This window comes from Peromyscus maniculatus, chromosome 16 (assembly GCF_049852395.1).
Source record: "Peromyscus maniculatus bairdii isolate BWxNUB_F1_BW_parent chromosome 16, HU_Pman_BW_mat_3.1, whole genome shotgun sequence".
NCBI classification, from domain to species: domain Eukaryota; kingdom Metazoa; phylum Chordata; class Mammalia; order Rodentia; family Cricetidae; genus Peromyscus; species Peromyscus maniculatus.
The window spans coordinates 34,354,742-34,382,105 of NC_134867.1; the positions used below are offsets into that span (position 1 = coordinate 34,354,742).

A 27,364-nucleotide genomic window follows, 5' to 3' on the forward strand; every position below is an offset into this window, starting at 1 on the left:
CTCTGTCTCACCAGGACTGGGGTTACAAGCACATGGAACTATACCAGGCTGTTCTTACATGGGTTCTAGGCATCTGACTCAGGTCCTGGGGGTTTCAAAGAAAGCAGCTGGGCCATTCTCTCAGCCCTCCTTGCTTTGTTCTTCCTTCCTCCCTCCCTCCCTTCCTTCTTTCCTTTCTTCTGTCCTTCTGTCTTTTCTTTCTTCCTTTCTAATTTTTTGAGATTTTTGTTTCCTTTTGTTTGTTGGTTTCTCTGGTGTGTGAACAAGAGTGTGTAGGTGTGTGTCATCGCATATGAGGAGGCTAGAATAGGACATTGGGCGTCTCCTCTATAGCTCTCTGTCTTGTTATCTTCAGACAGAACTCTCACTGACTTGGAACTCTGCTCTCTGAGGGATGCTGGCTGGCCAGTGGGCTCCCCGGATCACCTGTCTACACAACTCAATTCTGAGGTTACAGGTATAGCACACTCAGCCTCGCCAGCTCTTTCCTTGTGTGTATGGGGGGGGCCGGGAGGGATTCAGACTCAGCTCCTTGGCTAACTCTCACCCACTGAGACATCTGCTCAGCTCCCCTCCTCACTTTAAGTGGTACATAGAGAACCAATGCTTTTTTGTGTGTGTGTTCATCAGTTTTCCATCACTGTTACCAAATACCTGAATACCAAATACCAGCTTCAAAGAAGAGAACTTTCTTGAAGCTTAATAAGAAGTTGCAGCCCATGGTTGGCTGGATCCACTGTTAGTGAGAAGGCAGAATATCTCAGTGGAGGTGTGTGGTAAAAGAACTGTTCATCTCAAGGCAGCTGGGAATCAGACAGGGTAATGGGTAACAGGAAGGGGCCAGGGACATGATTTAAAGACACCCCTGCAGGGACCAACTTCCTCCAGCTAGGCCTGACCTCCCACAGTTCCACCACCTTTCAGCAGTTCATTCACATTTTGAATGTACCAATACATTAAACCACTGACAAGTCTGGAAACACCCCCAGACACAGTCAGATGTAGATGTAACGGTCTTATTAAATAAGAAACGCAGAGCCAAATGCAGAGTTAAAAGCCCAAGAGGTCAGAGCAGCAGGTAAGAGCTGATACTAAAAACCCTTTCTTACCCTTCACTGCTGCTGCCGTCCTTCCCCTGAGAAAGAGGCCTACTTCCTGTGTGTCTGTCTTTTTATTGGTTGTTCTGCCTTCTTGGTTGTTATTGGTTTTTATTTATTGTTCTGCCTTCTTATTGGTTGTAAACCCAACCACATGATCTCCTGTCTATACAGACCTCTAGGTCTCTGTGGTTGGTATTGAGATTAAAGACGTGTGTCTCCATGCTGACTGTATCCTTGAACACACAGAGATCTGCCTGTCATGTGATCGGGATTAAGGGCGTGTGCTATCACTGCCAGACTTCTGCTATGGCTTGCTATTAGCTCTGACCCCCAGGTAACTTTATTTATTAACATACAAATAAAATCACATTTCAGCACAAATAAAACATCACCATAGTCAGAAGATGCTTCAATGATCTCCTAGGCACCTCTTACTCCAATCAAATTGATAGTAGAGATTAATCAGTTCACATGACATATCTCTACAAGTAATTTGTGTCATGGACTGTGGGTACACACTGTACTAGTAGTCCCAGAAGCATTTTTACGTTTAATCAGTGTCAGTTCCAGAACCTTCCAAGCCAAATAGGGGGTCTTATTAGAACAAGTTAAAGTTCTATGCCCATAAAAAAAAAACTTCTGGTATTAAAATATGGATTAGTTAGACTTCTCTGGAGAAACACTTCGTGTGTGTGTGTGTGTGTGTGTGTGTGTGTGTGTGTGTGTGTGTGTGTGTGTGAAAGAAACTGTCTCACCTAATCAATCACAAGAGGTTGAAAAGTTCCATCTTCAAGAGAATCTGCGACCAGCTCAGTCCAAGAAACCCAAAGCCGAAGAACCAGAAGGCCTCAAATATGGACTTCATTTAGGGTAAAGGCCTATGATCACCTGAAGAAACACCAGTGTGAGTTCCAGAGTTCAAGAGATAAAAGCTCTGGAATCTTCTGTCCTAGGGCAGCAGCAGGAGGAAATACACACCATCAAGGAAGAACCAAGAAGGACCCAGAGAGACTGGTGCCTCTCCATCCTGCTCCCCTGTCCCATCTGGGCCCTGGGTAATTAGATGATTCCCTTAACCCATGTTGAAGGGGAACCTACTCTACTTAGACCAATGACCCCCCCACTGACCTCCACTGAAAATACCCTAGTACATATGCTCCAAAACAATGCTTTACCAATTCTCCAGGCATCTTTCAATCCAGTCAATTTAACACTCCCAGTGAACCATCCCATAGTCAAGTCAAACCACCAACTGGTATAAACGTCTGATTTTAAGACCTGGGTGTTAAGTATCATTTGTTTCATTTTTTTCCTATTAATTGGAATTGGGTCTATGGCACTTTTTTTTAGCTGTTGTTTTCTGTAACCTTTGAGACATTCATTTGTCTATCAAACAGGATAAGGCTTCCAACAGCTGTCAGGGGAGCTAGATTCCTCCAGTACTTTTGGAGGACGCTTCTACAATATTATCCCTAGGTGTTCGGCATTACTTGGTGCACACTGGGATAAAATGAGCATTCAAAACCCATTTTGCAATTTCAGCTTGAGTCAGTACAACCTGAGTTATATTCAATAAACACAGAAATGAATATATTTTCACAGCATCAGTCAATCCAGAGTTAGCAATTGCCTGTGTAACATGTACCAGCAAATGAAGAAAAAATGGTTTGCAACAGTGATTTATCTATACAGCACACTGCATGCTGTCTACTCATTCACTCTTTTTTCCTCCTTTTTAATAGGCAGAATCTCAGTGTTGCTTGTGTTATCAATATGTGCAGAGTTTGAAATGTATAGACTGTACAGCCCTCCTGATGGCTGTAGTATGGTACTGTATGAGATGTAAGCAGAGCTCCCCAGAGGGGGCAGCTTTGCTTAGGCTAAGATGCTCCATGATGCTAAGGGTGGACCACACTCATCCCACAAGAGGCATCAATGAAAGCTGCATGCTCAAAGTGTCTGCAAGGTGATAGAGTCTAAGTTGCTGACAGCACCGTGGCTGCCTGGATGTTCACTTCTTTGCATCTGAAATCTTTACTTATGAATTAAATTTTCAATTGCAAGCGGCCTATTGATTTTCAAGTGCTAGGTATGGTTTTTTGTCTTACCAAGGTGGTAAAATCCTAAACACTGAGCTGCTCCATTTGTGTTAACTCTCAATATTGGGGGGTGCTTTGGAGCACCAGATTTCAGGATGTCTCACTAGGTCTAAAGTCTATGAGAATAGGGACTATCTTGCCTGGTTCACCATTGAATACCAAGGTCTATTTGTGACACATGCTTAAAAAGTCAAATACATATCCTATAAATGAATGGCTAGGTGACAAGTATGCTTACAGCCTCCCCAGAGAGCTTAGCCAGGAGACAGGTGGTTCTGGGGGAGGTTGTCCTAACTGGTACAGGGCTTCTTGCAGAGGCTTTCAACCCCTTGATAGCAAGCTGAGGAAAAGACAGAAGCACCTTCTCGGTGGAGAACATAGGATGCAACTGAGAACTGTAAAGAGTTTGGCAAGCTTTGGTGGAGAATACAAGACTAGATGTGGTCCACAGGCTCGGAGACAAGCCAGTCACATCCCAAAGGGCCTGAGTTCCCCCTCCCACAGAAGGCTTCCGGCTAGGCTAGTCCAATTGTATCCTATAAACTGATTTCAGGATGCTCTCGGTGTCTCCGTTTGCAACCACAAGTGTGGAACTTCACATTTCATAAGTTTGGGGACCGGATGACACAGACTTTTTCAGCCACATTCCTATGACTTTGAGCAGCATCGTTCCTGTTTCACAAACGTACAACGTCTATCATGAGTGCAACTCCTGGTAGTTTCAGGGTACAGATGAAGACGCATTTAGAAGTCCTTGTCTCGGCCGGGCAGTGGTGGCACACACCTTTAATCCCAGCACTTGGGAGGTAGAGGCAGGTGGATCTCTGTGAGTTCGAGGCCAGCCTGGTCTACAGAGAGAGATCCAGGAAAGGCACAAAGCTACACAGAGAAACCCTGTCTCAAAAAACCAAAAAAAAAAAAAAAAAAAAAAAAAAGAAGAAGAAGAAGAAGAAGAAGAAGAAGAAGAAGAAGAAGAAGAAGAAGAAGAAGAAGAAGAAGTCCTTGTCTCGATGCCGTAGGGGCTGCCAGGGAATTGCTTTGCCCCTTCTTTAGAAACCTTTTCAGCTGTAGCTGTTCTGAGGTTTCTTGCTGTATAGTTAAGCATTTCCCTTGCTCCCTATTTCAATAGGACTTTGTGGTGTGGTGCATTGAGTCTATATATGTACGGTTAATGCTTTGACCTGCTAGAACAGGCGAAAATCAATAGGAGTCAGCAGGGTGACATTTCTCATAAATGGGGTCAAAGTCAAAACAGCAAGGCAACATTTTCCCCGTCTTTGTCTACCTGCCTCCCTAGTCTGGGGACGCACTCAGCAACTTCCCGCCTTCTCTTTTGTGCATGTGGCACTTTCCCTGGAGGTTAGGGTCACTTATAATTTAACTTGAGATATCTCCAACACTCAAGGAAGCTCAGCTGCCTGGTCATCCAGCAAAGCACTGCTGCTTGCTACAGCCTAAACTCATGTGACCTTGTCCTTGTGACTTTATACAGCCTAAACTCATGTGACCTTGTCCTTGTGACTGTATACAGCTTGAACTCACGTGAATTTTGCTCATAGGACCCTGCTTCACCCTCAGAATATGAATTGTCTGATACCCTGAATAAAATTGGCTATTGCAATAGACTTTAGTCCACCTCAATTTTAGGCTCTGCTCTCCCAGGGTCACACCATCAACTAGAGTGGTAACACTACTTATAATACGCTACATTTGTCTTATACTATCAGGTGGGAGGCCTATTCACTTTCCTAAAAGTACCTTGTCTGAATAATAAGAGAAAAGGGAAAGGTTTTTGTTTAGTTCTGGCTCTCATGTAACTTTAAATCAATTTGAATTACTATAAAAGTGTATGATTTTCCCAAAGATGCCAGCATCCGTGTTTCTGATCTCACTGTAGGTCTTTTATCTCAGAAGAAAAACAAAAACAGGAGAGGGAATCATTATGTGTCCAAGTGTGGAATCGGCTATTTCTAATATTAAGCAAACTCTCATCCACATAATAGGTATCACACCCTACGAAATAAAGACATCATAAAGAGGCATAGATCACTTTGTGTCAGCAGTAGTGGGTTTTGATTTTCCTTCTTGCTGATAAATTGACATTTGTCCCTGTCCTTGCATGTCTGGTTGCATTTCCTTCTGACAGTTTTCTATTTATTTAAACATTTAAGCAGTTAATATTTTTCTTCAATCTGAAATTTTGCAAGTGTGGAGCAAATCATATTTTGTGCCTCAACGTTTTATGGGTTACTTGTCCTCTGTCTGTTATTCTACTTCTAAGTGACAATTTTAACAATTCACATGAGGACTTTTATATATATACTTTCTGTTGCCAACAAGTGCAGTGCCCAGCATACTGTGCTTCATGCTGTTAATATGCATTATTCAGAAAGCAATGATGAGATCAATGTGGCTCCACTCACGCAGGAAGTGGCATTTATGTATAATCCATGTGTTGCTTTTCTAAAAATGTGAAATGGTGAACTTCAAAACAAATGGCAGTCAAGGCGGGTCTCTGTTACAGCTTTGGTTTTATCATTAAAAATATCAAATGATGTATTTTCTTCTTAGCTAAACACCAGTTATAAAATATTGCAACAGCACACTGGTAGCCTCTCCCCCCTTTAGAAATATTACATTTATGTCCCCAAGGCCTTTCTCTTCCTGACCCTCAACAGTCACAGTCTCATAGGTTCAATGAGTCCATGTTCAGCTCACAGACAGTCCTCTAGGCCATAATCCCTCCAGGCTCAAATCCTGTTCTCACCTCTCCTGCTGGGTAGCCATGCTTGGCCAGGCTGGCCGCTGTGGTCGAAATTATTTCAAGACTGACTTGGATCCCATCATGGATATTCAAACAGACCTTCAATTTGTGTATTGGACACAGGAGTCATTCACTAACCCATTCCCATAACATGTACTCTGGACGGGTGTTAAATGTTTTCACTTATGACTATTTTATCATCAGCTGAACCACTTTTGAAGACTGACTTCTTTTTCTCTTGGAGAACGCCTTTCTATCTGCTCCTCAATTGTTTTTCTATCTTTTCATTGAAGGGCTATATCCAAGCTTCATTTCTTTCCCCCTCTGTGAAGTAAAAAATTTGGTTCCTTTAAAATTAGGAAATTCTCACTCTCACGCTTCCCAAGTCCTTTCCGTATTGTCTTGATGTTTATTTTGGTATTTCCTTTACTGTTAACATGCTGGGGTTAAAGAGGTCACCACATCTGTAAGAAGGGCTCTGCAGTGAGTAGCCAGTGGTGACAGTGATCCTTTAGAGAAGACGGGCTTCCTTATTGTTAAGTTGCCATTGAAATACAAGACACAGTTTTATTATCTTATAATTTATCTGAAAAGGTAAGGATGGGACAAATGCTTCTTGTGCCATCCTCTTCTGATGTTATATGTGGGCCAGCTTCAAAAGAATGCTATTAGTCCATCTTTCTACCCCTAAACTACAGTTACATGTTTGTGAAACAATAAAACCTTGTGGATAGCATTAGTTAAATTCTACTTGGTTACATTGCCTTGCTGAATCTTTTTTTTTTTTTTTTTTTTGATATTCCCCAGAAAACAAAAAAACTATCAATTAACCCAATATGACACGCTATTGGCAATAGTACTCACGGGGGTGGGTGGGGGGAATAGATTTTCTAGCTCAAATCCATGAACAAAACCCTATCAATACTACTATGGCTAAAGTGAGTGATCATCTGGGGAAGGAGGATGAACTGGGATCCTGCCTGTCTGTGTTAACGTGAACTTGAAAGAGACGTAGTGTGAATAGACAAAAGATTGCATATACTAGTATGTTTTTATTTTGAGAAATTTGTGTATATACAGATGTTTTCATAAATAAATATTGCTTTTTCATATTTTAGGCTAGAATTCAAAATCAATTTCAATTATTTGTATTATTAATACAAGTTATTAATTATTAATTGGCTTAATTAATAATTAATGATAGCTAAAAATTAATCATCATGGCAAATTAATTTCCCTATGGAATCTTCACACACATGCATCACTCTCCCTTTCTCTCCTTTGTCTTTCCCCCTCACTGTGCCCCAGCTTCCCCCTTTCCTTGACTTACTAGGTTTCTATTGCTGTGATAAAGCATTCTAACCAAAAGCAACTAGAAAAAAATTAGTTTAATTCATCTTACAACTGTCAGATCATGGTCCATCATTAAGAGAAGTCGGGGCAGGAATCTGGGAGCAGAAACTGAAGCAGAGGCCATGAAGGAAGAGTCTTAGTGGCTTCCTCAGTTTGCTTTCTTATGTACCCCAGAGCCACCCTCTAAGGGATGGCAATACCCACACCAGGCTAAACCTTTCCACATCAGTCACCAATCAAGAAAACACCCCACAGGCTTGCCAGCATGGTGGGGGCACATTTCCTCAATCGAAGTCCCCTCTTCTCAGATGACTCTAGCTTGTGTCAAGTTGACAGAAGAATTAATCAGGACTGTGGGGAGTAAATGAAGTCCTGAATAAATGTGTGAGGTTGACATTCACACGGCCATGTTAAAGATGGCAATACCTCAGACCTGTGGGAATGGCAAGGCTTTCCCTGGGTCAGGGTCAGGTGATTAGGTAAGGCTCAGATGAATGACAAGGCCTTCCCCTGATCTAAATGTTGACAGTATATGCAGAAAGAATCAACCACAGCTTCCTCCTCCTGAATGACTGCAGGCTAAGACTTCTCCCCTCCCCATTCAGTTGTATATAAATGCACTGTTGAAGCTGTGGATGTCTCCATGAGAGGGCATGGCCCACTCATCCCAGATGTTCTGTACGTGTATATATCATTTCTTCATTCCCTGTCACCCAAGCCAGGTCAGTTCCAATCAGATGACTCTAGCTTGTATCAAGTTGACAAATTAATCAGGACTGAGGGGAGCTGATGAAGTCCTGAGTAAATGTGCATTTTTGACACTAACATGGCCATGTTAAAGACCACACTGTTGCAGACCCATGGGGATGACAAAGCCTTTGCAGGTTATAGCACAGGTCATCTCTCCAATGGGCTCCTTTCCTTTTCCTAGTTAGCCTCCAAGTCTGCTTTCCTACAACACATATCATCCATTAGTCTATTTCTCATCTCCTTTCCCAACCTTACTTAAAAATCTCCTTCCCCTCTCATGACCTTTCCTTGTTTTGTGACATATAGACATATATATAAACATATATGTATATGTGTGTATATCCATATGTAAGTATAATACCCACAATAAGAAAAAATATATATTTGTCTTTCCAAGTTTGGTTTATTCTATTCAACATAATGACTTCCAATTGTATCCATTTTCCTACAACTGTCATGATTTCATTTTTCTGTATGACTCCATAAAGTCCCATTGTGTATGTGTACTAGATTTTCTATATTTATCTATCTGTTGGTGAACATTCAGGCAGATTCTGTTTGCTGGATGTTATAAACAAAAAAACAGGTTCAATTATCTTGTGGTATATTGACTTAGTTTCCTTTAGGTATGTGCCTGAGAGACAGAACTAGGTATGGCAATTCTATTCTTAGTTCTTTGAGGAAGTCCTATGCTGATTTCCGTAATGTTTGTACATATTTCTTTTCCCACCTTCAGTAAACAGTATTTCCTTTTTCACAGCCTCACAAAATTTGCTGTCCTGTGTTTTCTTGATGACAGCCATTTTGACTGGTGAGATGGAGTCTAACTCAAAGCAGCTTAAATTTGCCTCTCCTTAATGGTTAAGGATGCTGTAGATCTTTTCAAGTATTCTCAGCAATTTGTTTTTCTTCTTTTGAGAACTCTGTATTCAATTCACTGGCCTATTTTTAAATTGGATGGTTTAGCTTTTTTGTATGTTTAATTGTTGTAGTTCTTTACATAACCAGACATAAATCACCTGTCTGATGTATATTTGGGGAAGGTATCTTTGCCCATTCTGTAGGATCTCTTCACTCTGCTGGATTTTTTCCCCCTTACTTTGCAGAAGGATTTTAATTTCATGTACTCACATTTGTCAATTCTTGGAATTATTTCCTGAGCAACTGGAGGCTTTTTCAGAAAAAAAAAGTACCTATAACTATATAATTAAGTATTTTTGCTAAGTTTCCTCTAGCAGATTCAAAGTTTTGGATCTTATGTAAGTACTTGATCCAGCTGGGCAATAATGGTACACACCTTTAATCCCAGCAGTCAGGAGGCAGAAGCAGGTAGATCTCTGTGAGTTTGAGGCCAGCCAGTTCTACAGAGTCAGTTCCAGGACAGTCAGGGCTAGGCAGAGAAACATTGTCTCCAAAACAACAACAACAACAACAACAACAAAAAGTGCTTGGCCCATGAATGGATTTTCCTGCCAGGTGAGAGATACAGATCTAGTTTCACCCCTCTATATATGGAAATCCAGTTTCCTTAGCACCATTTATTAAAAAGACTGCCATTTCACTAATGGTGGCCACAGCTATACAGGTTACCGTCTGGGTTCCATTCTATTCCATTGGTCTACAGATCTGCTTTTGTGCCAGTGCCTGACTGTTTTTGTTACCATAGCTCCTTACCGCTGATATTGTCCTTTCTGCCAAAAATTGATTCGACTACTCAAGATATTTTAGAATTCCATATGAATTCAAGGATGAACTCTTCCAGTTCTGTGAAACTGGAAGTTTAGTTGGGGACTGTACTGAAGCTGCAGGTCATATTTGATAGTACAGTCATTTTCCTAATATTCATTCTGTCAACCAACGAACATGGGAGGCCCCCATTTTCTAATACCTTCTTCACTTTCCTTCTTGTGTTCTTTAAAGTTTTCATTGTAGGACTTTTTTTTAACCTCCTTGGTAAGGTTTGTTCCTAAGCATTTAATTTATTTTTTAAGCTATTGTGAATCAAAATTTTTGACCTGATTTCTTTCTCACTAGGTTCATTATTCATAAATAGAAACACCTGTTTTCTGATTATTTTTTTTTACCTCCTAGTTTTAGGAAAGAGTTTATCAGGTTTGAGAGCTTTCTAGACTGGGTCTTTAAGGTCTTGTAGTTGTGAGATCCTGTTGTTTAAAGTAGACAGTTTGACTTCTTCTCTTTTATTCATTGGTTCCTTCTCTCATCATAGCTCTAGCAAACACTCTGGAGTATTTCGAATAAAAATACTTTAAGTATACTGAGTAAAAGTAAAAGTGGAGGTATATAAAATGGGCATAATTCAATTACCACCTGCTAATAAATGTATCAACCACTACCATAAAACCACAAAACCGCTGCTGACAGTACTCTGGAGATAACTATCATTTAAGGTAAGTGTGGAGACAGGAAATGAGTGTGACAAAGCAAAGAGACAAGGAAGACAGAGAAACAGAAAAAAAGTAAAGTCAAATGAAAGGAGAAAGGGAATCAAGGAGGATGGGATGGAAGGGAAGAGAAAAGAGCAAGAGAAGAGAAAAAAGGGAAAACAAAACTATTTCTCAATAACGAAAAATTTCAGTAACAAAATCAGATTTTAAAAGGTGAATAAAATGTAGAAGCATCATTACAAAACAGTATAATAAAGTCAAAATACTGCTAAATGTATAAGAAAGAGAACAAAGACAGAAAAGTAAGAGTTAATAAAGTAAAAGAAAAAAAAACGATAAGAGCTCTGCCAGCTCCTCTTGGACCAAGAGAGCCTTCATCCAGTAACTGATGGAAGCAGATGCAGAGATCCACAACCAAGCACCAGGCCAAGCTCCAGTCTGGTCAAAAGGAGAGGAAAGAGGGATTATGTGAGCAAGGGGAGTCAAGATCCTGATGGGGAAATCTACAGAGACAACTGAATCAAGCTTGTAGGAACTCATGAACTTAGAGATCTACAGCTGTGGAACCTGCATGGAACCAGACTAGGCCTTTGGCATAAGGAAGACAATTGTGTAGCTTGGTCTGTTTGAGAGGCCCCTGGCAGTGGGATCCGGATCTATCCCTGGTGCAAGAGCTGGCTTCCTGGAGCCCATTACCTATGGTGGGATGCTTTGATCAGCCTTGATGCAGGGGAAGGGGTTTGGTCCTACCTCAACTGAATGTAGCAGGCTTTGCTGACTCCCCATGGGAGGCCTTACCCTTTCAAAGGAGAGATGGGGTTGGATGGGGAGAAGAGAGGTAGAGTTTTCTTCTTGCATTGAGAATGTAGGAAACACTGAGATTATCACAAGCTGAGAAATGATGGTCCAACTTTCAATGCTTTCTGCACATTATTAGTCTCTCCACTAGGATGCCCCTGAGGGTATCAGGTATGTGTTAGAATCCCCAGGCTCTACAGCAGTGAACAATGGTTGTTGACTCCAGAATTTGACTCTGGCCACAGTTCAGAATTATCAGACCCTGGGGTTATTTTCAAGTGAGATTTGTTCCTGACCACAAAGGTCAGGGTCATCTCTTTGTGTGGTGAGCTCAGTCTCACACCACTGTGTCTTTCAGTATCTCTTGCCAGTATCTCTTTCTCCCTCTCTTCACAACTGCCTCTCTAGGAATCTTCCAATATGTTTTTTTTCTTATACCTTTTTTTGTGTTTTTCACTATGAAGAATGTTTTTAATTTCCTTTATGTAAAAAATACCATGGTTAGGGACTGGAGCGATGGCTCAGAAATTAAGGATGCTTATTGCACAGTCGTGAGAATGGGAGTTCACATCTCAGTATTAAATGCAAAGTAACAAGCTGGTTATCCTGAAAAATGCCTGTAGCTCCAACTCCAAGTGATCCAATACCCTCTTCTGGCCTCCGTGCATACATAGGCATACACACCTTCACGCACAAGGGAATACTCCCTCTCTCTCTCTCTCTCTCTCTCTCTCTCTCTCTCTCTCTCTCTCTCTCTCTCTCTCCACACACACACACACACACACACACACACACACAGACACGTGAAGAAATAAAATATATTTTTTTTACTCACCATGGATTGAGTTGTTTTCTTCTCTACAGGTTCTGAGTTTTAGCCAAGTTTTATTTATAGCTTCATAAAACAGCTATTTTTAAAATTTCCATGTCAATTCTATGACTCCCATAATTGAGTAGTTATCTTTATTTTATTGTCATTATCTTCAAGCCCCATAGTTTATGTTATGCAGCAGAGCTGCGTATCTTGCAACGAAACTGAAAAAGACAAATAGCAACTCTTACAAAGTTTCCATTAGTGTATATGAGACCTTGACCTCATTGGGTAAACATCATGCAAGACAGCGAGAACATCAGTTAAAGAACGCTTGCTTCTAGATTCTTTTGTTACATTTATCTTGGAAAAGGCATTGTTAGGTATAAAATGGAAGATGCTGACATGAATTATCCTTCACATGAGAGCTTTATTAGAAGAATGGCATCAGCCTGTAGGTCACACTCTCAAGACCTAAAAGGGACACATAAAGACCAAAGATACAGTTCTAGTGAACAATCCTACGGGCTTCCAAGTGGGGGAAAGGTTTGTACCATGTAACTTAGCTAACATGTTAGGAGTGACAGGGCTTCTGGATAGGGATGGGGGAGTCCAGAAGGTAATGAGAAGCTAATGATCCAAGGTTGCTTCAGATCCAGGCAGCTGGGGGGCTGAGATATAGCTCTTCAAGGATGCAGAATGCACCTTAAAGCTGCAAAATCTAACACTGGTTAATTCATTGTATAATCTACAGTCCTGTTGCAGCTTGGTTCTTTAATCCCTAAAAGGGTGCTGAGGTGTTTTCTTCCAGTTGTATAGGATTACAGAAAACAGAAGTGAAGAAACAGAGTTGGTTAAATGAAGATTATGTAGGGGAAAGTGTTGAGACTTTCAGCAGAAGGCTAAAGGGGAACTCTCTGGGTAATCCATTTATCTGGTACAGATGAGGGAGACAGAGTCCAAATTCCTAGTGGAAAACCTCGACCATCTCTTCCCACTGACAGGCAGAGCTGACAAGTCTTTTCCAGCTTTGTCTATGTTTGTAGAGGGGCCTCAAGTGTGAAAACTGGAAGCAAAACAAATATGGGGAAAGCAGCTTAGAGACAACAGTTGAAAGAGAGTAGGAAACAATAATATAAAAATACATACAGCTATGAAAGGAAAATAAATCATTGATAAAGGAGGACTAGCATGCTCATGAGACTCTGCGGTCTAACTTTACATCATAGACATCTATAATCTTCTAAATGTTGAATATCATTATGTCTAATCTATTCATTCATGCCATCAGATGCATCAGGTGGGAACAAGAGAAATCATTTTCCCCTCTTCCTAGAGGACCAGAGTTCAATTCCCAGCACCTCCTTGTTGACTCAAAACCATCTCTAACTCCAGTTCCACAGGATCTGACACCCTTTTCTGCCCTCCATGGGCAGCAGGTACACACATGGAACACAGTTATACAAGCAGCCAAAACACTCATACACATAAAATAATATTGTTAAAGTGGTTCATCTATCGTCTTTAAAATATTTCTGTAGTGCTTGGGAATTAGATCTAAGGCCTTGTATGTAGTCTACCCCAAAGCTGCACTGCCTCTCTGAAACACTTTTCAATCATAATCTCTGGTGTAGAGAGCTGAGACCAACCAGGCACTAATGGGTTAAAAGATATGATCAAGTCCCCCCCACACACCCTTTCCCAGAGAAGTAGGAGGTAAGAACCAGGATTAAAGTGCTGATGGGTTTAGCTAATGAGATTTTCAGGAGTACCTGACTCCTTAATCTTGGTAGTGTTTATGAATTAGGAAATATTTTCGAGTAAATTAAATGAAAAACTGAGAAGTAACAAAAAGTTGGATAGGAGGAGCCAGGTGTATGCTAAACGAGGGAACCATTTACTGAACCTGTTCCCTTATACAGGTTAGATTTGCAGGGAAGTGGTTTTTATGTCTAATGTTCTGCTCTAAACATATCTTTGAACAGAGCCGTGTAAATGTCCAAAGAAAACGCACGTAAACTGGGAGAGAGAGGAACATGAATGTCTTTGTAATTTCTGTGTTTCAGTCAGGTTAGGGTTGGGGCTTAAACTAACCAGTCATCAGCCTCTACACACCTTGGTTCATTAGTTACTTTTCAGTGATTATGGACCAAAAGCAACTTACGGAAGGAAAAATTTATTTTAACTTACAGTCCCAGAGGGAGGGTCCATAATGATAGGGAAGGCACCACAGACCACATCTTCAACTGCAAACGGAAAGCAGAGATTGCAAACTGAGATGAGCTCACTAACTCCCAAGACCTTCCCCCAGTGACATACATCCTCCAACAATGCTCTACCTCCTAAAGTTTCTACAACCTCCCACAAACAGTGCCACCAACTGGGGACCAGCTATTCAAATATGTAAGCCTATGGGAATGTTTCTCATTCAAACCATCACACATAGCGAGGGAAGTTCTACTGAAGGGGTCTGTAATCACTGAAAATCAGGACCATTGACATTGTCTAAGCCCTCTAAAAATCATACACACACACACACACACACACACACACACACACATACATACATATACATACACATATACATATATGAAATCCAGTACCTGAAATAATGACCAAGCATGAAACCAATCACTTAGTAAAAGAAGAGCAAAGGAAAAGAGCTAGTATTTCTCAAGTTCCAGGCTCCATGGTAAGAGCTTTACATATTTATCTCGTCTAATCCTCACAGCAATACTACTGAGATGTAATTATCCTCATGATTAAGATGAGAAGTTACTTAAAGTCACTTAATAAGGAAAGAAGCCACTCTGATCTGAGCTCTGTGTTTCATTGTATGAAGTTTCTGATGATTTTTTTTAACAGTTGTAAGCTACAGGCTCTGAATAAAAATTAATATAGTGGACATGAACAAAGATGGAATGCTTAAGGCAACTTTTGAAGGATTGAAATTTTCAAGGCACTGTAGATCCTATACTAGTCCATTTCTATTGCTATCACAAAAACTTCAAGGTTGGGTACTTTGTAACAAAGAGAGTTTGCTTCCTAGTTGGGAGGGATGAGAAATTCAACTTTGGTAGCTTTGTTAATTAGGCCTCTCCCCTTGACTGTGTCACATCATGGTGGGTGGCATGTAAAGAGCACACAAAACTCAAAGAGACTAGTTCGTGTCCTACTTGGCTTTTCTGTCACCACGATCAATACCATAACAAAATACAGCTTGAAAAGGGAAAAGTTTATTTCAGCTTGGTCTTCCAGGTCACAAGCCATCATTGAGGGAAATCAGGACAGGAGCCGTGGAGAAAAGCTGCTTACTAGTTTGGTCCAAGCTCATGTTCAGCTAGCTTTCTAATATAGCCCAGACCCCTGCCCACTTATGACACTGACCACAGTGGGCAGGGCTCTCCCACATCAATTATTGGTCCAAACAGTTCCTCATAGACATGGCCACAGGTCAATATCATCTAGAAACCCCTCCAATTTGGACTCCCTCAGATAACTCGGGGCTATGTTAAGTTGATGGTTGAAGATGATTAGGATATATGGTGAGCTGAGAATCCAGAGACTGTAGAAAAGTGAGTCTTGCTGTTTCATAACAATTCCCAGACAAAAACTGACCTGGGTTCATCTGAATCCCTTCAAGGGCTCATTGCCAGTGGCCTAGACTCCATGTTTCCACCACCACAATGAAGCCCAACTCTAACATACGGACCCACAGGCACACAGCCAAAGCACACTGTGGTGTCTGAGCGGTAAGTGAGTCCCTCATAATCTTGAGCCATTGAGTACTTGGTCCCCAATTGATGGTGCTGTTTGGAAGTCTTTGGAAATGTGGCTTTTGTAGAGGAAGTGTGTCGTGGGAGGCAGGACTTTGATAGTGAAGAGACTTGCACCATTTCAAGCTTGTGTTCTCTGCTTTGCACTTGAAGTTCAAGGTGAGAGCCTTCAGATTCCTCTTCCTACTGCCATGCCTTTGCTCTGCCGCCACGGACTCCAGCCTGCTGGAACCCCAAGTCCAAACTCTTTCTTCTCTAAGTTGCCTTGGTTACGATGTTTTATCACAACAATGGAAAAGTAGCTAGAACACATATCTAAACCATAATGACTCCCTTTGTGACTTATAGAGAAATCCTCCCATGAAATTAAATGAGAAAAAAATACTGGGTATATGTGAAAATTGGCTCATCTGAAGTACATCTTATCCTAAATAGAGATCAACCTGTGCCCGAAACAGTCACAAACTCCAAAGTGAGTTTTCCAAACCCACAGAGATAGAGGATTTGTGTGACAAGTAAGCAGGCTTTGCTAACAGTAATTCCTGGGTGAATTAATCACAGCTAATCTCCTGCTCTGACAGATTCGGGGGCCCTGTAGGTAAAAGGGACAACAAAGAATCTTTCCTGCGACACAAAGGCTTTTCATTCCAAGCCACTCACTCTCACACTTGGAGGAGAGCAACCTGCTCTCATATGTTGGTGACTAAAAGCAGAGAAGCCATGTACTATGTAGTTCATTTGAAGTTCAAGCTTGTTTCTGATGTGGTTAAAGGGAATACAGCTTTAGCCATGGGAGGCAAGAAAGGGAAGAAGCCAGAGGTGATGCTAGAACTTCGGGGTTCTAGAAATAATAGCATCTCGAAATTGTATGTTGGAGGTGGTAAGTAGGAAATACTATCAGGGAGAGTGCTCACGGTCAATGCAGTGTCTTCCAAGCACTGGCCTGAAAGAATGAGCTCAGGTACAGCAGGCACATCTCCTTTTCCTTCCCCCTCACATTTAACCCTTTAGTATGCCATGCTTCAAATCAAATGACCCAGTGTTTCCTCTGCCCTACATCCCTGCTAGTCTCCATGCAGTCTCAACTTGGATTTCCTTGGCAACAGGCAATTAAAAAAAAACCCTATGTCCCTGCTTGCCCCATGTTCGGATAGCTCTTCCTGCTAAGTGTACTGAGTTAGAATTTTTTTGGGTAACACTCACTTATTTATCCTAATTTCAGATCCGTGTCTATTACTGTCTATATAGTAAGCATGTGAAGATGTTAATGCTATTTTCCTGCCACTTTGTATCATATTCACCTGCAGGTGAGATCCACTAAGATATGTCAATATAGGGGTGAGAAGGTGGCTCCGCAGATAAAGGCACTAGCCACCTACCTAACCCAATGACCTGAGTTCAATCTTTGGAACACACATGGTGTGAGAGAACCAACTCCTACAACTGTCCTCTTATCACCATGGGTGCTCTGTGGTGTGTGCACACCAACACATACACTGAATAAATAAATATAAAGAGAAGGTTTGAAAAGAAATATCAATATAGATGGGTCCTGGGATGATTTATCAATACCATCTTAAGATATGGACAGTCTGAATCTGTCTAAAAGTCAAAATCTACACATGGCACCAAACACAGAAACACTGATCTTTAAAAGTACACCCTTTTAACTTCACTAGCCCTAGACAGTTGTCTGTCTTTTGAATATCAGGCATGATTTCCCTCCTGAGTCCAATTAGAGAGCTATTGGCTACTGTCAAGATGTGTGTACCACGGCAGAGCTAGTGAAGTCATGGATACTGGAGAAGAACTGACAATTACCATTTTACTCAACCAGCATAATTCCTAACTACATTATAAATATTTGTCCTTATGCCTACAGATAAGAGGATTCCATACTCTGCATCAAGGAAACTACTTACAACAGTTGGAGACCCTTACAGAAAAGCACAACCAATCAAAATACAGAGTTGTGGAGCCCAGTCCCATGGATACATCCAAAAAACAACTCCTACATCTAAGGCTCAGAGAGCATTGTAGAAGAAGAGTCAGAAAAAAAAAAACTGTAAGAGCCAGAGAATGGAGCATTTGCTGTGCGATGGTATCTCCTAGGTAAGTTAGAAGTTATACTCATAAAATCTCACCAACATGACTCCCTAAAGCTCACCTGAACAAGAATGACCCCAATAGAGTGATGGGAAAATCCCTACATAAAGAACTACAGGAAACTAAGGAATGCTGAGAGCGAGAGACATAGTCTTCCCTGAGGAGGAGTACACCAATTGGTTGTCCAAGGTCAAACAGCCTTTAGAATATACATACAAGTAATGTTTAGACAGACTGAGCAGGTGATATTTAAGAATACACACACACAACACACACACACACACACACACACACACACACACACACACACACGTATGCATTTAACAATTAATGAAAAAAGAGGCCATGAATTTGAAAGCAAACAAGGAAGGGTATCTGGGAAAGGAAGAAAAAGGCAAAATGGCGTAATTGTATAATAGTCTCAAGAGGTAAAAGAAATAATTTTTTATAATTAAAAAGCATATCTCTTTAAGACTAATTCAACTGGCATCGATGCTTGCTTGATAAGAAGTATGTTTACACATCTACAAAATCTTTGGATTCTCTTACACCATGGGATTTTGGACAAAAGCATCAATTTGTCACCTTACGCGTTTCCCTGTGCTAAGTCTTTTCAATGAGTTTTCCCTTCAGATACTTTCTAATCCTGATTGATTATCTGGAAACATTTCTTTAGTTCCCTAGGGATAAATTTCAAAGCAGACTACGGCATGAGAAATAGATTATACAAGCACTTAAATGCTTGTCAATCGGTCCTAACCAGAAGTGTGTGTCTGAATATCTTGGGAAATTAGACCCAAACATACTCATTAGGACCACTGCCTTGTCTATTTTGGTCATAAGGTAAACTGTATAGTGAGAAAAACCTGTCCAGGTAATTTTGATATGCCATCCTAGATAAGCACCATTATTTCCTATTGGTTTTATCCATGACAGTCTCAGTTTGCATTCTTTTTGACTAAGAACAACTCAGGTCATTTCTGTTTGTGTTAGTCGTGTTTGTTCGTTTGTTTGCTTGTTTTGTTATTTTACAGACACAGTCTTGCTAAATATCCCTGACTAGCCTAGAAATTTCCAGGCTGACCTAGAACTTGCAGTAGTCCTGCAGCCTCTGGTTCCCAAGGGGTAAGATATCAGTCACGTGCCACCATATTTCATGTCAGACATTGATTCGCAGTGCAACTGTGACCCCATCACATGGGAGTGAAGAAGATTTCTCAGGAAGATAATATAGTAAGAGAGGAGTGAGACACAGAGGATAAAGAATGAAGATTACCCATTCTGAGAATAGGAAAGCAGTGCATGGTAAGAAGAGTAAGTGTCGAGCTGCTGGGGCTGAGTGAGATAAGACACGGTTGCGGCACAGTGAATCTATTCACTCTGGCACAGCACAGGTTGCTCACCTTTCCTTCTCCAGAGTATTCCCAGCCTCACCCACACAGCCAAAGAAACAGAGAATCTGAACCAAGACTCTCTTCTTCCCTCCGGCCTTTCAGAACCTGTTTTAAGTTCTTTGAATAAAAAATGGATGATATTATCTTCTAGCTAATGTAATTAGCTGACCTTTGGGATTGAATTTACACAGATGTCTGGAATAAAAGGCTCTTCTTATCATACAAGATTCAAACATAATCAGACCTACATCTAAGACCTGTACGGTCAATTCTGATATCACACTGCCTCTCTTTTAAAATGTTTCACAGTGATACTAAGGAAAACAATTGACTTGTCTCTACAAGGAGCAGCAGGGTTCAAGTAAGGTTTGGGGAAGATGAGAAAGAACTAGGAAATGCTGGACATTGGTAAAGAAGTCAACAAGAAACAATTCTTGGGATTGTTGATTCTCCCCCTGCTCCTAGATTGCTTTCTAGGAACCAGTGTCTCCCCACAAGTTATATTCCCTATGAGGAAATCTTATTTACTTATTTATGTATTTTGTTTTGGTACTAGAAATGGAACTTAGGGCTTTGCACACGCTAGGCAAGCATTCTGGTACTGAACACCCCAGCCCTTCTCTGCAATTTTAAAGTACTAAATACACATGTTTTGGAGGTGGAGTTCTCATAATATTGCAATGTGATCTGTGATGATTTTAGGGGACAATGTTCAGGAGCATCTGGAGTACTTAGAGTTGAAGTCAGTAAACGAGTACAAGAGAGCATGGAGAAAGATGTCCAGTAACTGTAATGCAAATGAAGCCTTTGTGAAGGCTTTCCTGGTCCTTTACTGTCCTGCTACATTCCTCAGCTCACAAAGGCATGCATTCTGGGAACAGAATGACTTCAGTGCTTAAAATGGAAGCCATGGGAACCTGAGTTTTTCAAGGGCTCTCTCAAGCTGATTGGCTCACTTAGAAGATAAGAGCATGGGCAGCCCTTCAGGAAGCAATAAGTTTCTCCCCCGAGACTCTCATGTGAACATGTGTAAATACATTAACATTTTCTAGGTTATAGTACTTTGGGTCCTAATGAAGAGAAAATATGTATTCATTGGATAAATAGAACCTTTGCTCATAACAGCTGGCATCAAATCTCTCCAGAAAGAATGCCGGTAGGCACCAGCTTGACCTCTCCCTGTTCAGTGAGCTGTGTGGGTGTTATATTCAGCAATGAGAACCTACTGTCAGTTTGTGGAGAGCAACCTACTGTCTTGGCAACAGCCTGGGTTGTTTGGGGATTTCCATGGGATCCCTTGTCCAATAACTCAATTGGAAGAAACCTAGTACCCATACTGGAAGCTTTGTTTGGTGACAAGAGATGGCTAGTCGGGATTCCATTTCCCTCATTGTTTGGAGACTTCATTAGGATTGCCTTCACATATTATAGGAAGTTTCCACTATGCTAGGTTTCACTTCAGCCCCTCAAATGCCCTTCAGTTCTAGCTGTCTTTCCTCTCATTCTCTCCCTCAATCCCATATCCCCTTCCTCTTCCCAACTGATCTTCCTGGGTCCCATTAAATCTATTCTATTTCTCCATCCCAGGGAGATCCATGTGTCCCCTCCCCTAGTCCCTTCCTCTATGCCTAACCTCTTTGGCTCAACAGATTGTAGCTTGGTTATCATTTATGCAATGATATCTAGATATCACTTATATCTAGATATAAGTGAATGTATATCATATTTATCTTTCTGGGTCTGGGTTACCTCACTCAGGATGATTTTTTTCTAGTTCCACCCATTTGATTGCAAATTTCATGATGTCATGTTTTTAAGAGGTGAGTAATACTCCATTGTGTAAATGCACCACATTTTCTTTATCCCCTGTTCTATTGAGGGATTGGGGAAATGCTGGGGAAAAAAAAGAAAGAAAGAAAAGAAACCTTGTGGGAGTAACCAACTAATGTCTGATTTGACTTTTAAGACTCACTCCATGAGATGGAAGCCATACCTGGCACTGCTTGGGTGACCAAGAACCATAGACTAGATATCCCAGAGACCTAGGGAAAAGCCAAATTCTTTTTTTAAAAAAAAAAAGCCTTTGAAAAAAGTAACAATAAATTAACTCCTAATGATATTCTGCTATACTCATAGATCAGTGCCTTGTTCAACCATCATCAGAGAGGCTTCCTCATGCAGCAGATTGGAACAAATACAGAGACCCACAGCCAAACATTATGGAGAGAGAAAGAGAGAGAGAGAGACAGACAGACAGACAGACAGACACTGGAACACACAGCTCGAAACAAGATGCTACCCCAAGATTCCTCCCCTCAGAGCTCAGGGAACCCCTCAGAAGAGGAGGAAGAAGGAAGGAGGAGATAGAACAGAGGACAACAGGAGAACAAGGACTCCTATATCAACTAAGCAAAGCTCGTATGAACTCAGAGATCAAAGCAGCAGGACAGGGCCTGCACAGGTCTGCACTAGGTCCTCTGCCTAGATACTATCATTTTCAGTTAGTATTTTTAGGGGACTCCTGAGTATGTGAATGAGTGGGTCTCTGTTTCTTGTGCCTTCTCTTGGGACTCTTTTCCTTCTCTTGGTTTGCCTTGTCCAACTTCGATGTGATGGTTTTTGTTTTATTATATTTTATTTTGCTATCTCTTAGAAGCCTGTTCTGAGAGACAGAAAGAAAGTGAATCTGGATGGGAGAGGAGGTGAGGAGGAACTGGGAGGAGGAGAGGGAGGGGAAACTGTAATCAGATTATACTGTATGAGAAAAGAATCTATTTTCAATAAAAAGGAAAACACATATATGTATGTATATGTACACACACACACACACACACACACACACACACACACACACACGACTGATTCACTAACTCCTTGTCCTTGATTCCCAACTTTAACACAACTAAACCAAGGAGCCCTGGAATGCATCTAAAAGAAGAACACCCTGACATGAGTTTTATGATCTTGGGTTGCACTTTGGAATCGTGTTTCTTGCTCCTGGAAGGGCTATACTAATGCCAAGTCCTTCAGTGGAGAAGGCTGTTCTGCCAGTAAGATATGTCAGCTGCCACAGTCTTGAAATGCATGTTTGGCTTAGCCCCAGTCCTTGAGTCCATCTCCTGTGGAATGGTCAATATTCTCCCAGACCAGGGAGCTTTATCTTACATTGATCCTTTGTTCTGGAGATATGTTTAAACAAGGATAATCTAATTATTATATCAAGCACTTTATCTTGAATGGGGAGAACAAGTGTGTAATCATTGGACCTAGTGTATTCTTACATCATATTCTTTCTCACAAGCAAGAATTAGCCAATAATTCCATTCAAAAGAAGTTGTAAATGAATTTTATGATGACTCTTGCTTTTAAAATAATGACAGTAGTATCATTTGAGCAATTATTGATATTTTTAAATAATTTTTACTACATTTAGTGTGTGTGTGTGTGTGTGTGTGTGTGTGTGTTTACACATGTGCCACAGTACCTGCGTGGGAGTCAGAGGACAGCTTTTGGGGGTTGGTTTTTTCCTTCCACTGTGTAGGTCCCAGGGATCAAATTTGGGTAGCTGGGGTTAGTAGCAAGTGCCTTGACCCACTGAACCATCTCTCTGGCCCAATCATTTGAAACACTTTTATAGAATTCTGATGAAAGTGTGTATATAATAGACATTAGCAAAGGATAGAGAGAAATTTCAGATAGAGGAAAGTATAAGTTTTAAAGCAGAATTAAACCATTTTCCAGGCTTAAGATGCTGTTGGGAGTTGGGAGAGATAAAATATATATTTCACAAGCTGTGAAAAGTCAGACAGACACAGCAAAAGCCAAAAATATTTAATAAATAAAATATTTCTTCAATGTTAAAGTTTTTTTTTAATTGGGAGCCAGGAAGATATCACAGCCAGTAAAGGGTCTGCCTCACAAGCATGAGGACCTGAGTTTGGATCCCAGGCACCCACTACTCAGATAGTCAGGGTCAGAATGTTGGGCAGGTATAGCAAGGAAAAGAAAGGGGGTAGCCACTTATACAATATTTCCAGATCATCTACTGTGTGAGACACAGCTGAGCATCTAATAGGATGCATGTTACACTCTAGCCAAAGCCACAACAAAGGAACCCTTACTTTGAAAATACAATTCCTCACTTTTTTTTTTTTTTTTTTTTTTTTTTTTTTTTTTTTTTTTTGGTTTTTCGAGACAGGGTTTCTCTGTGTAGCTTTGTGCCTTTCCTGGAACTCACTTGGTAGCCCAGGCTGGCCTCGAACTCATAGAGATCCGCCTGGCTCTGCCTCCCGAGTGCTGGGATTAAAGGCGTGCGCCACCACCGCCCGGCTCCTCACATTTTTATAGGCAGACTAAGGGCAGAGGGGGCAGGAAGGGGAGGATCAGATGGGGAAAAGGAGGAGGGGGTTAGTTGAGAAAAGGAATGCAAGGAGAGACAGCTGGAATTGAGGGGCATTGGAGGGGCAGTATGGAAACTGAGTGCAGCAGAAACTTCCTAAAGTATATGAAGACGATCCTAATGAAGTCTCCAAATAATGAGGGAGATGGAGTCCCAACTGGCCATCTCTTGTCACCAAATGAAGTTTTCAGTACCGGAATCAGGTTACATCCAATTGAGTTGTTGGCCAAAACGGTCCCCAGGAAATTCCCAAACAACCTAGGCTTTTGCCAATATACTAGGTTGCTCTCCACAAACTGACAGCAAGCCCTTTTGCTGAAGACAGCACCCACACAACTCATTGAACATGGAGAGGTAAAGCTGGTGCCTATATAGAACCTTCACCTCCCATGTTCTAGTATCTTTGGGGGCGGCAGGGGGCGGGGGCAGTACTCTGCTGGCTACCAAAAGAAAAATGTAAACACCAACACAGTCACAAAACCTCTGATCTACAATCTGCCCTGCCTGAAAAAATATGCTAAGACAATGGTGGCATAAAGCTTGTGGGAGTAACCAACCAATGTCTGATTTGATCTAAGGTCCACTCTACCAGATGGGACTCATACCTTGACACTGCTTGGCTGAGCAAGAACCAGAGACTAGATAGCCCAGAGACCTAGGGTAAAAGCAAACATTACTTGTCTAAAGCAAACAAACAACAATAAAATGACCCCTAATGATATTCTGCTACATTCATAGATCAGTGCCTTATTCAGCCATCAACAAACCATCAAAGAGGTTTCCTCCTGCAGCAGATGGGAACAAATACAAAGACCCACAGATACTCATGAGAGAGAGAGAGAGAGAGAGAGAGAGAGAGAGAGAGAGAGAGAGAGAGAGAGAGAGAGCGCTGTGGCTTTGGCTTGAACACAGCTCTAAATGAGATGTCTCCATCAAATCCATCAAATCCCTCCCCTGAGAGCTCAGGGAACCCTGAGGAAGAGAAGGCAGAAGTTGTGTAATAGCCAGAGGGGATGGAGGACACCAGGAGAACAAGGCTGTCTACATCAACAGGATCAGTGCACCCATGAACTCACACAGACTGAGGCAGCAACCACAGGGCCTACCCTGGTCTGCACCAGATCCTCTGCATATATACTACAGATTTCAGTTTAATGTTTTTATGGAACTCTTGAGTGTGTGAACAAGTGGGTCTCTGGTTCTTGTGCCTTTTCTTGGGGCTCTTTTCCATCTGTTGGTTTGCCTTGTCCAATTTTGATGTGGTGGTTTTTATCTTATCATATTTTATTTTGCTCTGTTTGGTTATCAACTCTTAGAAGTCTGTTCTTTTCAAATGAGAGACAGAAAGGGAGTGGACCAGATGGGAGGGGCAGTGGGAAGGATCTCAGTGGAGCAGAGGGAGGGAAAACCGTAATAAGTATACATTGTATGAGAAAATAATCTATTTTAAATAAAAGGAAAAAAAGAGGAAAACATACATAAAATAAATATTTTATATATATATATATATATATATATATATATATATATATATATATATATATATAATTTCTACTTAAGAGATTTCTCCATACATAAAATAAACATTTTTAAAAATAAAAAACATATAATTTCTACATAACATGATTAGACATAACAATATATACTTTAAAAACATTATGCTCCCGGCTCCACAGGGTGTCACATAGCCCAGACTGGCCTACAAACTACTGTAGCCATCAATGACCTTGAGTGGCTGGTACTCCTGCCTCCACCTCCTGAGTGCTTGGATCAGGGACAGTGCTGAGGATTGAACCCAAGGCCTCTGTGCTGGGCAAGCACCCTACCCATTGTCTATATCCCCAGGCACCCAATCTAAAAGTCTTATCAACTTCCTTCTCTTACATTTTCCTGGGACATGTATCTTACTCTATTGTTCATGAGAGCCAAAGGCAAGTCCATGCTTCATAAGAGGTGATTCTGACAGACAAGACACTGATCATTTCCTACACAGATTTGATATCAGCAATGACATGGAATAGGGAAATCTTTGTTCTAAAATTTACAAAAAAGGATTAATGTTGTACTTTCATTTTTTCTAGACCTACAAAATAAGCAAAATATTTAAATGCTTTAGACTCTGCAGTAAAACTAAGTTACAATACACAACTAAGATTGGGAGTTTTATAAAGGCTTCTCCATGCTGTATACCGCTGAATTATTAAAACAGACCTCGAGAAATTCAGGATTGTGTGAGTAAAATGAAATAAGCCTCCCAGGTTATGACACAGTTTCATATACAAATATTCCCTGGGCGTATTTATAAGTTCACAATAGAATAATGAAAGCTGTTACCTCCAGAAAATAATTAACATTACTTCATAAGCAAGGCTATGGAGTCTTTCTTGAGATGAGAACATCCTGAGAAAAGGTTGCACTTTTGATGCACTAAGATTTTTCTCTTATTAGGTTTTAAGAAAAGGCCTGAGTCCGGGGCTGTAACTCAGTGGTTCAACACTTGTCTAGCATGCATGTGTGTGGCACTGAGCTCCCTCCTAACACTGAAAATAAAAATAAAAATAAAAACAGAACAGTCTACCCTAGCTGTCACCTAATCAATTCTTTTGTTCTTTAGAATGTAGACGGTGCTCCTGGAATCAATCAATAGGACCTCATGGCTTTCACTTGTCAAATAATTTTCTTCTGTTCCTTTTTTTTTTTTCCTAATAAAAGAATCCTTCCCTGGGGCTGTCATTATCTCATTTGTCAAAAGCCTCCAATCATTTGGCAGTGTGGAGATTGTAGTTACAGAAAAATGAGCCTCTAAAGTTGATGAAGTCTGAGTCTGGTCATATAAGAAATGGGTGGAGGGGTGTAGGGACATAGGTAAGGACAGAAAAAAAGATTAAGCTGAGGGAAACAAATATATATGAAATTCTGTACGAATGCAATGGATATGAAACAGACTAGAGGTGAAAATGAGGACATTGATCAGACGTTTGTTTGTTTTGTTTGTTTGTTTGTGACAGAGTCTCACTATGTAGCCCTGGCTAGCCTGAATCTCTTTATATAGGCCAGACTGGTCTTGAATTCACAGAGATCCACCTACCTCTGCCTCCTGAGTACTGAGATTAAAGGTGTGCTCTGTCACACCCAGCCCCACTCAGATGATTATAACAAGTCTTATATGTTGTTTTTAGGAGTTTATATTATATTATTAAGGCATTAGGCCCTATCAGAGGGTCTTAAGTAAAAAGACAAAAGAACACTTTAAAAAAAAAATCGCTGTGGTATGGACTAATGTCCTAACAAAGGCAGGAGAGATCTTTATAACCACAGCAGCATACCAGATGAGAAATGATGATGTTCCAGACTAATGCATAACGGAAAGATGTGACTGCTTCATGCAATATGAAGGAGGTAAAACAGAAATTTTTCAGTATTTAAAACAGACTGATGTTGGTACATGGGTAAAGAGAGAAAGAGAAATCTGAGTCTCTAGTTTGAGCAACTATGGAGACAAATCCTTGAAACTGAGGGCGTGGCCACAGAACAGCTCTTGGGGAAGTGAGAAGCTTGGAAAAAGTGACCAACAGTGTCTCCCCAGTGGAAAGCCAAGGCATTGGGAGG

At 40.9% G+C, this 27,364-nt stretch overlaps 1 long non-coding RNA gene across 2 annotated transcripts; it reads right to left on the minus strand.

Moving 5' to 3' along the window:
• Window positions 1–12,490: 12,490 nt before the first annotated feature.
• LOC143268965 (uncharacterized) lies at window positions 12,491–16,108 on the minus strand. Of its 2 annotated transcripts, none has more exons than XR_013045217.1 (3): window positions 15,974–16,108; window positions 14,271–14,326; window positions 12,491–13,146 (listed from the first exon to the last, which is right to left on the minus strand). It is a non-coding gene; the product is annotated as an uncharacterized LOC143268965 (long non-coding RNA). The 2 variants fall into 2 exon arrangements; XR_013045216.1 differs by having other exon boundaries at window positions 15,699–16,072.
• Between the last annotated feature and the right edge of the window lie 11,256 nt (window positions 16,109–27,364).